A 17,630-nucleotide genomic window follows, 5' to 3' on the forward strand; every position below is an offset into this window, starting at 1 on the left:
ATAGATGAACCTTGAGAACAAAAGGAAGCCAGTTACAAAAGACCACATACTATATGATTCCATTTATAAAATGTCCAGAATAGGCAAATCTATAGAGACTTAAAGTAGATAGTGGTTGCATAGAGTGAGGATGGCTGGAGCATGCAGCTTTCTTTTAAGGGATGATCTGAATTGATTGTGGTGATGGTTGCACAACTCTGAACATTCTAAAAAACACTGCACTGAACACTTAAAATGGGTGGACTGTATAATGTGTAACTTATATCTCAACATCTACTTAAAGAACAATGAAATAACACTAAAAACAACAAAATGGCTAAAATTTAAAAAGACTGATGCTACTAAACACTGGAGAAGATATGGAGAAACTAAACACCTGGTAAGAATCCAAAATGGTAGAGCCTCTTTGACAGTTTAAATACTGGGGTCGTCAGAAAAGTCATGACACATTTTACATAGAAAAAAAAAACATAGAAAAAGGATGTCGTGACTTTTCTGACAACCCAATAGTTAAACATACACTTACTGGGGCCAGCATGTGGCATGGTGGTTAAGGCGCTGGACATTCCCACATGGCTGACCACGGTTCATGTCCTAGACCTGGTGGCTTGCTTTCTCACTTTTTCCCCTCTCTCTCTCTCTCTTTCTGTGTGTGTGTGTGTGTGTGTGTGTGTGTCTGGTCAAATTAATGAATTTTTTAAAGAACACACATTAAAAAAATACACTTACCATATGACCCAGCAATTTCACACAAGAGAAATAAAAGCATATTTTTATTTGTAAAAAAATCAGAAACATTTGTAAGAAATGTATATTGTAGCATTATTGACAGCTTAAAACTAGGTGCAGTATCTTTAAGCTGATGAGCTGATAAACATAATATGAAATATTATTCAGCAATAAAAAAAGAATAAGTGGGCTAGATGGTGGTGTGGTGGTTAAGGTGGCTGGAACCTACACAGCCAACTATGTCCAGACTGGGAGGCTAGAAAAACCTGGCACATGTGCATGTGTGCTCCAAATCCCAAGAGAATAATGGAGGAGAAGGGACTGTGGATGGCTATCACCCTCTAAGAAGGTGCTTTCTCACTTTCCCTCTCTCAATATTTATCTGGTGAATACACGCACTATACAGCAAAGTAAAACAAAAGGATGAACTACTGGTATGTGTAACATCATGAATAGTATATAGAACAGAATGCCAGATAGAAGAATAAATATTGTATGATTCCATTTACATGAATATACTAGAGGGCCAGCCCTATATGCAGTGGTTAAGTGAACTGGATCCTATATGGCTGACCATGGTTCAAGTCCTAACCTCAGTGACTTAAGAGATATGCTAGGCACATGTGTGCACATGCCCAAAATCCTGGTGAGAGGGAAGAATAAAGGAGGGAGACTGCAGCATGACCCTTTACAGGGTTTTCTTGCTCTCTTTTTCTCTCCCCTCATTATGAATTCACATGCCCTCCGGTAATTTTTTCTTTTTTTAAAGAGAGATTTTTGCTATAGGATGCATGCACTCACCAGAGAGAGAGAGAGAGAGAAAGTGAGAAATCACCCCCCAGGGGCTATGGCCATGCCGGAAATCCCTTCTCCTCCATTCTCCTCTCAGGACTTTGAGCATGCACGCCCATGTGCCTGGTATGGGTTCCAAGCCACCACATCTGGGACTCAAACTGTGATCAACCATGTGGGAGTCCAGCACCTTAAACACAGCGCCACCTGCTGCCCGCCCTACCCCCATACCTGGTAAATTTTTTTAAAAGTTGTAGGGGGCAGAAGTCTTTTAAATCTGAGGTGTGCCCTCCCGTGTTCAGGGACCAAGGTGACTGAATCTCCGCTCTAAATCCCACATTCCAGACCCCAAAAACCTCAGGTTGAAATCCTCAACCCTTACTGAACCTGCTGCCTGAAGAAACTCCTCTTTAAAAATCTGTAGATACCATGTGGCAAAACACAGTAGAGGACAGAAAGTGCCACAGAAGTACCTTACAGTAAAGGGAAGCACATGATCTTACAGTTGCAGAAACCTTCTCTAAGCAATTATCCAAAAATGAATACACCGAATCACTAAAATTCAGAGGAGAGACTGCAGAGTTTACGCAGGGAGAAGTATGGAGATAAAGAGAGCAAAGCTCATCTCCTCCCACACACCTCTGAACTCTCCGCTGAAACCCTGCAGCTCAGCCCAGATGCACCTACTCCCTAGAAACTGTAGGCCCTTTGTAATATCCAGATCCAAAGTCAAATGTGCACGTTGCTGGGAACCAGCAGTTAGCGTAATGGCTATGTCGCTGGATTCCCACGTAGTCGACCGCGGTTCGTGTCCCGGATCCGGTGGCTTAAAACTCACGCCGGGCGCGTGTGCGTGCGTGCCCATTCCCCCTGGGGGGTGATTTCTCACTCTCTGTCTCTATGTCTCTCTCTGTCTGTCTGGTGAGCGCAATGCCCCCTACAGTGAAAATCTCTCCAAAAAAAAAAAAAAAAATGTGCACGTTGCTTAATGGGCACCAGGGAAACAAAACTGCTGAGAGAAGTTTTTTTTTTTTTTTTTTTTTTTGGAGAGATTTTCACTGTAGGGCGCATGCGCTCACCAGACAGACAGAGAGAGAAATAGAGACAGAAAGCGAGAAATCCCCCTCCAGGGGGGATGGTCACGCTGCAATCCCTTCTCCTCCATTCTCCTCTTGGGATCTTGGGCACATGGGCACCAGGGAAACAAAACTGCTGAGAGAAGTTTTTTTTTTTTTTTTTTTTTTTGGAGAGATTTTCACTGTAGGGCGCATGCGCTCACCAGACAGACAGAGAGAGAAATAGAGACAGAAAGCGAGAAATCCCCCTCCAGGGGGGATGGTCACGCTGCAATCCCTTCTCCTCCATTCTCCTCTTGGGATCTTGGGCACGCATGCACACGCGCCCGGTGTGAGTTTTAAGCCACCGGGTCCAGGACGTGAACCACGGTCGACTACGTGGGAGTCCTGCGACATAGCCATTACGCTAACTGCTGGGTCCCAACTGCTGAGAGATTGTGAATCACCACCTTCCACACACCTCTGAACACTCAGAATTAACTCCAAGAAATTATACAGAAACATATAACCCATCAGATGATCTGAAACAACCGCAGAAGCACAAGAAATATGAGAAACAAAGAAAATATCTCTCCCCCAAGGGAAAAGAACAATCCTTCATCATCCACAGACAGTACAATGGAACTCATGGAAATGTCCAAAAAAGAATTCAGAACATTCATAGTGACAAATCTAAAGAAGATGCAAGAGATGAGAGACAATGAACTCCAGAAGGTGTAAGAGAAAAGAGACAATGAGTTACAGGAGGCAAGGAAGTTCTTTTACCATTTAAAAAAAAAAAAATCAAACAGGGCTGTTAGAGATGAAGGCTGTAATACAGGAAATTAAAACCTCCCTCAAAAGTGTTAAAAGCAGATTAGACCATGCAGAAGATTGAATCTCAGATACTGAAGACAAAACCTCTGACCTAGAAAAAAATCCCCAAAAAGGCTGAGAAAATAACCCCCCCAAAATGAGCATAAGGTATGAGAAATACTAGATACCGTTAAGCACCCAAACATCTGGATAATTAATATCCCAGAAGGCAAAGAGACTCATAAGGGCATTGATAATCTATTCCATGAAATCCTGGAAGAAAACTTTCCAAACCTAGAGAGGCATTCAAATAACCAGACCCAAGAAATACAAAGGACCCGTAATAGAATCAACCCAAGATCTTCTCCAAGGCACATCATAGCCAGACTGGCCAAATCCACAAAGACAAGATACTAAAATTGGCGAGAGCAACGTCAGGTCACTCACAAAGGATATCCCATCAGGTTAACATTGGACCTCTCATTAGAAGCAACGCGAGCAAATAAAGAATGAGAAAATAAATCCAAAGTGTTAAATGAAAAACAATTTCAACCAAGAATACTATACCCGGCAAGATTATCCTTCATATAAGAAAAGATATAAATTCTGAAGGGAGTGCTTTACCCAGGAAACTAACAACACTGACAGAAATAAAAGAACAAAAAGCAACCAAGAAAATGACCAACATGTTAATGCTAGGGACAAGTCCAGAAATATCAATAACATTGAATGTTAACTTCCAGGATTTAAATGGAAAGATTGGACCATAGTAAAACTGCAAACTCAACAAAAGAGAGATTAATTACATGAGACTGAACTGTAAAATAGAATTTTATGACTTTCTACTAAAATATTATTTTTTTCCTATGTTTTGTTTTCCAGATTTAAGGATTTTGCTCTCTTTTGAGGTGTTGATAGGTTCAGCAATTTGTTAACTTTTTTTTGCCTGTTTTTTTTTTTTTTAATTAAAACATTAACTTTTTTCCCTTCCTGACCCCTCTGGAATTAGAGAAGCCATATGAAAAAATTCTTACCATAAATAACCTGTTAAGGACCTTGATATGTCAGTAGCATGTATATGTTAATAGTATTTTTTCCTTTTTTTTTTTTTTACCCCAGAGAGGTTTTTGCTATAGGGTATGTGCACTAGCCAGAACAGAAAAAGACAGAGAGAGACAGACAGACAGAAAACGAGAAATCCCTCCCACCCCGGGGGGATGGCCACGCCACAATCCCTTCTCCTCCTTTCTCCTCTAGGGATCTTGGGCACGCATGCACATGTGCCCGGCATGAGTTTAAGCCACCAGGTCCGGGACTCCAACCGCAGTCGACTACATGGGAGTCCAGCGACATAGCCATTAAGCCAACTGCTGGTCCCAATATGCTAATAGTTTTTAAAACATTTTCTTTCATTATATCTATTGAGTTATACAAGTTCAATTTGCTTCAAATATATGATTTGTAAGTTTCCTTTTTTCTTATTTTTTTAGTTTGGCTATGGGGTGCACATACTCATGGGGGGTGGGGGACAGAAAGCATCCTCCAACGGGGATGCCCACACACACAGTCCTTTCTTCTTCATCCTCCTCTCCAGATTTTGGGCAGGCACACACATGCACTCAGCATGATTTCCAAGTAGCCTGTACTGGGACATGAATTCCACAGTTGGCCATGTGGGATCTAGCTGCCTTAACCACCACGCTGGCCCTGGTTTATCTTTTTTTTTGGAGAAATTTTTGCTATAGGGCGCGTGTGCTCGCCAGACAGACAGAGAGAGACAGAGAGAAAGAAAGCAGGAAATCACCCCCCAGGGGGGATGGCCACGCCGCAATCCCTTTTCCTCCATTATCCTCTCAGGATCTTGGGCACGCACGCACATGCGCCCGGCGTGAGTTTAAGCCACCGGGTCCGGGACTCGAACCGCGGTTGACTACGTGGGAGTCCAGTGACATAGTCATTACGCTAACTGCTGGTCCCTGGCCCTGGTTTTTTCATTTTAAAAAATATTTATTAAGAAGTTTTATTAGAGGTCAGCAACTGGTGTGGAGATGAAGACACTGGACTCCCATATAGCCTACAATGATTCAAGTTCTAGACCTGAAGCAGCTTGCTTTCTCACATTCATTCTTTCTCTCTCTGGTGAGGACTGATGCCCTATAGCAAATTAAAATAATAAAAAAAATTAAATAAATTCTTTTAAAATTTTAAATAAAAAATAAATAAGTTTTATTAGAGGCCAACAAGTGGCATACAATTTAAGGCGCTGGATCCCAGATGGTTAGCTGCACAGTTCGCATCTCAAGCTTGAAAATCACACCAGATGTGTATGCATGAATACCCAAAATCCTGAGAGGAGAATTAAGGAGAGGGAAGAATTGCATTGCAGCAATCCCCTGCGGGGGGGGGTGATTTCTCACTCCCCCTCCACTCTGGTAAGCACATATGCCCTATAGCAAAAACTTAAAAGTAAAAAAATAAAGAAAAAACAAAGTGAAAAATCCAATAAATAATATTTTCAAAAGAATGTAAAGGATAACATATAGAATAATTTAAAGTGACATAAATCATCTGTCCTCACAAATAAAAAATGAATGTTATGATTTTTGACACTCAATTCAGGTGGTTATCAGTAAGGCAATGTTAATAATTTAGAAACTGCATCGTTCTCAGGTGTAAACTTTTTTTTTTCATTTTGCCAGAGGACATGTGCACTTGCTGAAGTAGAGGGGAGAGAAAGCATCCCCCATGCAGAATAGTCCTCCACAATCTCTTCTCTTCCATCTCTCCCTCAGTTCAGGATTCTGCCTACAAACACACCTGCCCACAAGATTGCTGACAAAAAAAATACTGCTGCATTTACAATTTGTTAACCATCTATATCCTGAAATACTTATTTACCAGATATTTTCAAAGATTTATTTCCAAATATCACCCTGGCTCTTCTGAAACATTTTTGGATGCCTGGAGTTCTCAACTAAGGGTGACTATGCCTTCTACTGCCCCTCACTTTGAATAATTTCATTATGTCTGAATACAATCTTGACTGTCATGAACGTTTGGGGTTGGGTGCTACTGGCCTCTACTTAGTAGAAACTAAAGATGCTAGTAAACGTGCATATGACAGGCCCCACAATAAAGAATTATCTAGTCCAAAATATCAAAAATATCCAAGTTAAAACCCTAAGTTAAAGCAAACATCAGACTATTAACTAATACTGCTTAGCATAACTAAACTGAGGCATTTACTCACTTAATAAAATTCAATAGGTTTTTCACAAATATAAGACAAAACTTGAAATAGCTAAGGTTTCTCACTACCTACCTAAAAATGGGTGCTTTAACTTGGTGTTTCAACTCTTTCAAGTAGTGTTAGTTTCTAAGTAATAACTACTACTGAGGCAAAAGGATTCTTATATATCACTTAATTGTGTCTTCTAAAATGTTCAAAAGGGACTTCAAGAGTCATCTTGACAGTGTGCAGAAAAGAGCAGAAGTTCACTTTTATCTTTCTTTTATCTTAAGATTTAAGGAAAAAGAATTTTGTTTACTTAAAAAAACAAAAAACAAAAAACAAAGAAACAAACTGATGCATTTCTCCTATTTTACAAATGACAAGGAAAAATCCAGAAAATGTAAGTCACAAATATTTAGTGGCAGAGATTAAAAAAAAAAAAAAACAAACACAAAAAAAAACCCTAAACAAACTCAAATTCAACAATTTAATGATCATCAATGGAAATAATTAACAAACAGAATAAAAGCACAAAAGCTACCACCAAAGGGACTAGCAGTTAGCGTAATGGCTATGTTACTGGACTCCCACGTAGTCAACAGCGGTTCGAGTCCCAGATCCGGGGGCTTAAACTCACGCCGGGGGCTTAAACTCACACCGGGCGCATGTGCGTGCATGCCCAAGATCCCTAGAGGAGAATGGAGAAGGGATTACGGCGTGGCTATCCCCCCTGGGGGGTGATTTCTCGCTTTCTGTCTCTCTGTCTCTATCTTTCTGGCGAGCGCACACGAGCGCACACGCCCTATAGCAAACAAACAAACAAACAAAACCTCTCCAAAAAACAAAACAAAACAAACAAAAAGCTACCACCAAATAAACTGCCTTATACTGTATATTGGGGACTAAGCAGAGAGCGAACATACTTTTAGTAATATATTTTAAGACATAATTCATTTCCCACCATCGACTGCTTATAATCTAGCTGAAAAGACAAGGCATGCATATAAACTAATAAATTAGGGCTAGCCATGGTGGCATGTGCTACTAAGATGCTGTGCTCCACAGGCTGGGACCATATGGGAGGCCTGGACTCAATTCTTGGCCCAACCTAAAGCATGGGCATGGTGACATGTACCTATAATGCCAGCAACTCAGGGAGGCTGAGGCAGGAGGATTGAGAGCTGGAGTCTACCCTGGGCAACAGTGAGACACCATCTGAAAAACAGCTGGGACCCAGTTACAGTCACTCAAGTGGTGGGGAGCCACTCTGCAATGCTGAGGCCACATGGAAAACCACAGTTTGGATCCCCAGATGACCTGGTGTATGTGTGTGCAAGCCCATATTCTGGTTGGGTAGGAGGTTGTGGGGGCAATATCAGGTATGACAAGACCCTGACAAGGATGCCTGAGTGTATACCTGTCTATCTCTTAAGAAACAATAAGCTTAAACAAATAAAAAAGAGCCAAGTGTGGTGGCACATGCCTGTAGTCCCACCTGAGAAGCTGGAGCAGAAGGGCTGTAATGGCAATATGCTATTTTAAAAAGGTAAACAAAAAAATATTTAAACGACAAATTAGGCCCAGCTGTGGTGGTGCACAGATAGTTCTATCTTTTGGGAGGCCCAGATTCAATTCCTGGTCCAACCTGAATACACTGGGTGCGGCTGTGTGCACCTGTAACCCAAACGACTTGGGAGCTGGGACAGGAGAATCAAGACACAGTGAAACTGTCAAAAATATCTGTCTCTCTCTTTCTGTCCCTGCCTATTTCTCCTTCTTTCTTCAGTAAGGGGAAAAGAAATGTTAACTTTTTTTTTTAAAAAAAAGATTTTTGCTACTGGGCAATGTGCTTGCTAGAGAGACAAAGAGAGACTGAGAGACAGAAAGCGAGAAACCAGCCCCCCGGGGATGGCCACACTGCAATACCTTCTCCTACATTCTCCTCTTGGGGTTTTGGGCACACACATATACACAGGCACCCAATATGATTTTCAAGCCACTGGGTTTAAGACTTGTACTGTGGTCGGCCATGTGGGAGTCCTGTGGCATAACCATTATTCCATCTGTTGGTCCTCCAAATCATAACTAATATAATATAACTAAGACTGGCCCAGGGGCCAGTTCAGTAATGCAGCAGGTAAGCCCTATATACAAGGAGCTGGATCCCACATGGCAGAGTGTAGTTTGAATCCTGGCCCTTATTGCTTGAGAAATAAGCCAGTACTGTGTGCCATGGGTGCCCCAAATCCTGACAGGATGGAAAAACAGAGGAGGAGGGATCATGGTATGATTCCACAGAGGGGTTCGTGCATTCTTCTACTTTCTCTCTCTCTCTCTCTCTCCCTCTCTCTTATTCATGTATGCACTCCCTGGCAAAAAAATCCAACAGGAAGTGGTCCAAACAAGGGAGGACTGAAAAAAGGTATAGACAAAAACATAGTTAATAGTCATAGCTAAATTGCCCGATGTACTTTAAATACAGTTAATCTTCAAAAAGTGCTACAAGTTTTGGTACTAGTGTTATCCCCAATCACAAATGAGGAGACAGGTTTAAAGAAGCAAAGTAGCTCAAAGGACACATTCAGCAATTCTGACAAGTACTCTCGTATATACGGTTTCATGCCCATTATATTATCTAATCCTTACAATATCCGTATGTGATAAGTGAAAAGGAATTACCATCCTTATTTCACAGAGGAAAAAAGCAAGACAGTTATCTAAATGGTCTGATTAAGCAGTGATGGAGGCAGGCAGTAGGGAAGTTAAAAAAAACAGTGCAATACTTGCCAGGCACAGTGCCGAGAATTTCCCACATGTCATCTCATCGAATGCTTCCAAATCCTCAAAATTATCCTCATTACGGATGAGAAAACAAATAGAGAGGTGTTAAGTTGCTTCCCAAAGTCAGAAATCAAAGAGGTAGAGCTAAAACTCATACCAATTCTGCATGACTTCAGAACAGAAACTCTTACTCTTGCATTTTTATTTAGTTTTATCCAACTGTTAGAGATGAGAAAGACAGACTTCTATTAATCATTACTATTCCTACTGTCTTCCTAAAATTTACTTCACTTGTCCACAGAGTCTCTTTTTTCAGTTCGTTAGAGGGCATGTGAGCTCATTAGACCACCACAAAGAGAGAATGTCCTTATATGATAATGGTGAATGAGAGAGAGAGTGGAAGTGCCACCCGATGGGTCATGGTCACGCCACAGTTTCTTCTCCATTTCATGTCAGGATTTCAGGGCATGCAAGAACATGCACCCAAGCATGTTTTTCATGCTACCAGGACTGGTATTTGAACTGTGTGGTTGGCCATGTAGGATCCAGCTGCCTTAACATCAAGCCATGGGGCTAGCCCAGAGATTTTTTTTTTCTTTTAAACTATAAAATTCTATGAGAAACATATCTACAGATTCTAACAGCGTCTTTTTTTGCTTTTCTTATGCCTAAGATTTAGCTTTCACTTTAAGTATTCCTAGAAAATAGGGTTACACATTGATTATCCTTCACCATATTCTTCTACAAAGTTGGATACCCCTCTATTATAGAAGTTTCTTGTACGAGAGTGGGGAAAAGAAATCATCAAGATTTTTTATTTAACCAGATAATTAAGGTTTCCTATATTTTATATTTAATATTCCCTGAAGTGAATACTATTTAATTTTTAATTAGTAGGAAATTCTCTATTTACTTATATCAAACACAAAGCTGAAGGTCTTTAGAGATAGTCAAGACCATACACTTAGGTCAGGAGTTGGTTAGAAGCCAAAGAGTATCAAAGATATCAAATGGTTAGTTACTTGAACCATCCCATTATCACCTTCAACTCCTTAGTAATAAAAGATTAAATGTATCCAAAAGGCTAGTAAAGTTTTTGAAACATATTTTGTATTTATGCCGGAAACTAGCTAGAAATACAAATACGTGGCTTAAAATGACCTTTAATATACATTTTCTATATTAGATTACCAATCAAGAATATATATGGCCTAGCTGGAGAAAGAGAACAGTGTAGATGGGTGTAGATAAGAAATGGACAGTGTAAGAGATAGAAGATAAAGCCCAAATTGAATCTGCATGCTAAGTTGAATTGTTTACATTTTCTCCTGAAATCTCCTAAAATGGGAGATTATAGGTTTGAGTTAGAAAAGAAAAAAAAACAAAATGGGTTTTTAGAAAGTTGAGTTTTCTCTCTCTTGAGACAAGGATGGGGGGGTGGGTGGGAATCTAAGTAGAGCAGGCAATAGAGACAGCAATAGAGACAATGTTTTAATACTTTATACACAAGTGTTAAGCAGCAGAAGGAATGAAAAGGGGTAATTTCAAATACTGTTTTTATTACAAAGTCGATCCAGCAGGGCTTAGTCACAGGAGCCAAATATAATTCTAGAACACAATTGAACCTAGGATAATTATGGAAACTTAAAAAAAAAAATCAGAGAATAAAGTGTCCATCCCTCCACCTCAGCCAAGTGGAGAAATAGTAGAAATGTGCATGAATTTCCCTACTACATGTGAAAAGTGAACCAACATTCCAGTTCTAGTGACACAATTAAAAAATGTTATTCTCTATTCTGTACTACTCCAATTTCAGTACATGATGCCAAAGTGAGCCACATATCTTACTGACAAGCTGTTTTTAATAAAAAAATATTCATTAATAGCTGGAAAAATGGTCTGAATGTATAATAGACTAGTTCCTGTGAGGTATATTAACTATCCCCCAGGTCAAATTTAAGTATTTTCAAAATCACATCTATCCCTAAATGTACCTTCTTCCATTAATTTTCCCTCTATAATATCTCATGCACACACCAGCCTCTCCCTTCTCATAATACTACCTCAAATTATACACACACTAACTCTTTCTTGGGTTTTCCTATGAACTGAACTAGTCTCCCATACCCATCTTTCGTTTTTGTTTTTTTTTTGTGTGTGTGTGTGGGCTTGTGTGTGTGTTTGAGAGATTTTTGCTATAGTGGGTGTGTGCTCTCCGGAGAGACAGAAAGAAATCACCCCCCAGGGAGATGGCTATGCCACAACCCCTTCTCCATTCTCCACCTGGGATATTGGACACACGCACACATTCCCATCATGATTTTTAAGCCAGCAAACTCATTCAAACTGCCATTGACTATGTGGGAGTCCAGCAATGTAGCCATTACACTATCTGCTGGTCCCAGCCCGTCTTTCTATTAACAGTTGTCAGTCAAGCTTCAAGTTAACATCCAGAAGCACCCCTATTATCATAACACTTTCCCTTGGGAACCAGCAGTTAGCGTAATGGCTATGTCGCTGGACTCCCATGTAGTCGACCGCGGTTCACGTCCTGGACCCGGTGGCTTAAAACTCACGCCGGGTGCATGTGCGTACGTGCCCAAGATCTCCAGAGGAGAATGGAGGAGAAGGGATTGGGGCGTGACCATCCCCCCAGGGGGTGATTTCTTGCTTTCTGTCTCTATGTCTCCCTCTGTCTGTCTGGCAAGTGTACACGCCCTATAGCGAAAATCTCTCCCCCCCCCAAAAAAAAAAACAAAAAACACTTTCCCTTTTACAGTTTTTGTTGCCTTCTCTCTTTTAAGCTGTTTAATGAAGACTTACTAGGTACCATTCATTCACTGAGCTAAGTACTTGCTATGCATTATCTCATTTAAAACTCACAACAGTCTCCTGTTCAATTCTGTACCATGGCTTTTCAAAATAAGTAATTTGCCAAATAGCAAAAGCTAAATAGGGTCAGCAGATGGGCGGTGACTAAGAGAGCTGGATCCCTAGGGCCAGGAGGGGTAGCGTGGTGGGTTAAGGTGCCGAACTCCGATATGGCTGAACATGTTTGAGTCCTGGCCCTGGCAGCTTGCTTTCTCACTCTCTCTCTCATGAGTGTATGTGCCCTCTAGCAAATTTAAATAACAACAATAATAAATAAAATTAAGTAATTCTTTGGAAAAAAAAAAATCTGGATCCCACATGGTTGATTATGAAGTTCAAGTCTAGGAGATAGCGGCTTGAAAAACACGCCAGGTAAGAGCGTATGCATGCTAAAAATTCCAAGAGGAGATTTTGGAGAAGGGACTGCAGCATGACCATTCCCCCTGGGAGGAGCTTTCTAACTTACTCTCTTTCGCTCTCTCCCATAACAAAATTTAAAAAAAATAAAAAGAAAGAAAGAAAAAAGAAAGAAAAGCTAAACGGGACAGCTGAGCCTGGAGTCTGGAGTCTGAGTCCAGGGCACTTTAAACCACTATTCTGTAGAACACATTTCAAATTCTTTAACCCAACATTCACATGGCTCACCTTGATTTTCCTAGAATACTTTTCTTATTTTATTTCTCTCTCCCCTATCTTCCAAATCAAACTACTTGCTACTTCCCATATAAGCCCTGCAATTTCTCACTTCCACAGCTTGGATATACTATTACTTATATCCAGAAAGAAAAATCCTCTCTGTTCAGTATTTTTATCTGTGAAAATTTTCCTTTCAGGGTCAGGAGGTGGTGTGGTGGTTGGGGCACTGAACTCACACAGGGCCGACTATGGTTCAAGTCTCAGACACAGAGGCTTGAGACTCATGCCAGGTGCACATGTGTGTGTGAGTGTCTGAATGCCCAAGATACCAGGAGGAGAATGGAGAGGGGATTGCAGTGTGATTGTCTCCCCTAGGGATGATTTCTCACTTTCTCTCTCACTGTCTCTCTCGAGAGCACACATGCCCTATGGCAAAAACCTAAAAAACAAAACAAAAAACACCCTCTTCTTGCACCAAGTGTCTTACAAAATCTTCCTTAATCCTGCCTGCCGCCCTCTATAACCTACCCTTCCAGGTTACTTAATCTATGCCTCTGCTACAACATTTATTGTCTAACTTGAAATCAAAGTGTTTATCAGTCTTATCAACCCAAGTAAACTGCAAGCTGAGGCAGAATTTGCATATAACTCATATTTGATGAGCTCATACTGTATGTACTATATTATGCTTCATACAATTTTTAAAAATATTTAACTTCATTTATTTTTTAATTTTGACCAGAGAGATACACAGTGAGAGAAAGTGAGAAAGCAAGTCACCAGGCCCAGGACTCGAACCACAGTTGGCCATATGGAAATCCACCACATTTAACCATATCACCTGCTGACCCCCATACAATATTTTTTAATATTGAAAACCTTTTTTGACCAAAGATCTACTTATCTGGGGCGGGGGGGAGGGCGGGCTTGCTTACTATAAATGTTCTCATTCATAGTTTTACACATACAATTAAACTATTATGGGTTTCTGGGAGATGACAAGTTAGTCCTCAAACCTAAAATTCATTCTAAGGACAAAATATCATTTATCAGAGATCCGTATGAAACAGACTTCTTTCATCAAACTAACACTGTCCTTTAAAGCAATGAAGAAAAGTAACTGTTTTTTGTTCAGGTCACCTATGGTGGTGCAGTGGTAACACAACACTCTGTGATGCTGAAGCTGTGTGGGAAGGCCCTGAATTAGTGTCCTGAGCTCTCCCTGTACACAATGGGCACATGCCTGTGATCCTACTTAGAGATGAGGCTGGGAGTAGATTGCGGCATGAAGACCCTGTTGTAAGTACCCTAGTTCCTCTTCTTTCTCACATGGAAGTAATAAATAAACTTTTTTTTAAAAAGTGCTTTGGGAGCCAGCCCTATAGCATGGTGGTTAAGCACTCTATAGAGTCTTAATCATGTAAACATCTTACAGGGTCAGATGCAAATTCTGGCCCTCATGGCTTGAAAAAGACACTAGGCAAATGTGTGTGTATGCCCAGGATCCTGATGGGATGGAGAGAAGATTGTGGTGGAACCATGCCCCATTGAGAGGTGTTTTCTTTCTCTTTCTCTGGCATACATGTATCCACTGGCAATAGTTTTAATGCTTTTTTAAAAATATCTCACCTGAAAATAGTGTTCTCAAGACTGGAGGAGCTACTGAATCTGGTACAGGTTGTGCATCCCTAATCTGAAAATCATAAATCCAAAATGCTCCAGAATATAAAACTTTATGAGCACTGATGTGATGTCACAAAAGTAGAAAATTCCAGGGACCAGCAGTTAGCGTAATGGCTATGTCGCTGGACTCCCACGTAGTTGACCGCGGTATGAGTTCTGGACCCGGTGGCTTAAACTCATGCCAGGCGCGTGTGTGTGTGTGCTCAAGATCCCGAGAGGAGAATGAAGGAGAAGGGATTGCGGCATGGCCATCTCCCCCACTGGGGGGTGATTTCTCACTTTCTGTCTCTCTGTCTCTGTCTGTCCGGCGAGCGCACATGCCCTATAGCAAAAACCTCTCCAGAAAAAGAAAAAAAAAAAAGAAAGAAAATTCCACACCTGACCTCATGTGATAGGTCAGTCTAAATAAAACATTACAAGAAATTATCTTTAGGCTATGTGTTTAAAGTGTATATGAAACAAAAATTAATTTCATGTTTAGACTTGGGTCCCCTTCCCAAGATATCTCATTATGTTACATGCAACATTATGTTACACATAAAATCGGAAACACTTCTGGTCCCAAGCATTTCAGGTAAAGAAACAGGAAGTTAAAGTGGAGGTGTTTTAATATCTAAATATATTTACAAAATATAGATATTCTTGGGGCCAGCAGGTGGCATAGTGGTTAAGGTGCTGGACTCCCACATGGCCGTCCGCGCGACGCATCCTGGATCCAGTGGCTTAAAACTGACACTGAGAATGTATGTGTGCCTGTGTGCCCAAAATCCCGAGAGGAAGATGGAAAAGGGATTATAGTGCAGCCATCCTCCAGGGGTGATTTCTCACCTTCTCTGTCTCTCTGGTGAGCATACATGCCCTATAGCAAAAAATATTTCTAAAAAAAAATACACAGATATAGATAGACATGTTCAAATTTATGTGAATTAGAAGAACATTCAGTGTATTATATTAATGACTAATAAAAATCCTTTTTTTTAAAACTTGAATTCACTTTGGGCTAAATTAAAACTAAAATACAGCAAAACAAAAATGACATACATATATAGAAATACAGTGTATGTACATATACACAGAAAGAGAGAGAGAGAGACCAGTAAGGGTATTATTTAAAACAATGTTAAAAGTAGTATCAGCCAAACCTATTTCCGTATCAAAAGAAAAGAACTGAAAAAAAAATTATTTTTGTTTGTTTGTTTGTTTTTGAGAGGTTTTCGCTATCGGGCACATGCGCTCGCCAGACAGACAGAGAGAGACATAGAGACAGAAAGCGAGAAAGCAGCTCCCGGGGGGATGGTCACAGCGCAATCCCTTCTCCTCCATTCTCCTCTCGGGATCTTGGGCACGCACGCACACGCACCCAGCATGAGTTCTAAGCCACCGGGTCTGGGATGCGAACCGCAGTCGACTACGTGGGAATCCAGCAACATAGCCATTACGCTAACTGCTGGTTCCCAAGAACTGAAAAAAATTTTAAGACAAAATAATTTAGTACCAACTACTACTTTGTTAATAAAGAGTTAAAAATATCAAGGCAATGGGGGCCAGCAGGTGGCATGGTCGTTAAGAGCACTGGACTCACACATGGCTAACCACAATTCAAGTCCTGGACCTGGCGGCTGGCTGGCTTGCTCACCCCCGCACCCCATCTCTGGTCAAAGTAAAATAAATACATAAATAACAAATAAATAAAGTTAAATAAAATTATTTTTTAAAAAATATCAAGGCAAAAGACTGAAACCGGCATGTAAATTTAAGGCTCCATGCCTCCAAAATCTTTTCAATACTGCTATGTATAGCTCAAGCCTCAAGATGAACTATTGAAGGCTCTAATAATCAAGTCTTAAAGCACTTATTTTCTGCATTACGTCTCGTCATTAACTTGTCCCACCTGGGACTGTCATCTATTATTAATTTTTTATGTATGGGCGGGTACCTTATCTTCCCAGCTAGACTGCAAACACACGACAGCAAATCCAGTCTACTGCCAGTGGCTGTTGAGCCCTGCACAGTGCTATGTATGCTCATATTAAAAATTCAACACCTACTGCATTAAATTTGAATGAATATTCAAATAGCAGTATGGGGAGAAAGAAAAGCCATACCCATGTATTGTATAACATTTTATAACCCAAGAAAAGTTTATTTCAAATGTATTAATCACAATTATAATGTAGTTAGGAAGTGAAGCAAATCTCTAGCAATGTTACAGCAATGTGTGGTATATACAGATTCATAACAAATAACTCCATTAATGTATATGGGTTTTTCCCCATTAGGTTTTTTTGTCGTTCTTGCTGTAGTACAGGGTACGTGCACTCACTAGAGAGGGAAAGTGAGAAATCACCGTGGGAGGGAGGTGCAGGGGACGGTCACACTACAATCCCTTTTCCTCTATTCTCCTCTTGGGATTTTGGGTATGTGCACGTGCATACACACACACACACACACACACACACACACACAGAGTATGTTTTTCAAGCTGCTGAGTCCAGGACTCAAAATCAGCTATGTGGGAACCAGCACCTTAACCACTATGCCATCTGCTGGCCCATGAATACAGTTTTTTAAAAAGCAAAAAGGACCCAGGTTAGGTAGTACTATAAGAGTACTACTCTTTTTTTTTTTTTTTTTGGAGAGGTTTTTGCTATAGGGTGCATGCACTCACTACAGAGAGAGACAAAGACATAGAAAGTGAAAAATCACACCCCAGGGGGGATGGCCATGCTGCAATCCCTTCTCCTCCATTCTCCTCTCGGGATCTTGGGCATGCATGCACATGCACCTGGCATGAGTTTAAGCCATTGCATCCAGGACTCGAACCGTGGTCGACTACATAGGAGTTCAGTGACATAGCCATTACGCTAACTACTGGTCCCAGAGTACTACTCTTATAGTACTGTAAGTATATATAGCATCATAGTACTATGTATTATACAATACCTATTATAGTATTATAATGTATTATATAGTACATATGTATTACAGTACTGTAAGTACATATAGTACCAGATTAGTAGTACTGTAAGAGTACT

This window comes from Tupaia chinensis, unplaced genomic scaffold (assembly GCF_000334495.1).
Source record: "Tupaia chinensis unplaced genomic scaffold, TupChi_1.0 Scaffold000609_1, whole genome shotgun sequence".
Lineage (NCBI taxonomy): Eukaryota > Metazoa > Chordata > Mammalia > Scandentia > Tupaiidae > Tupaia > Tupaia belangeri.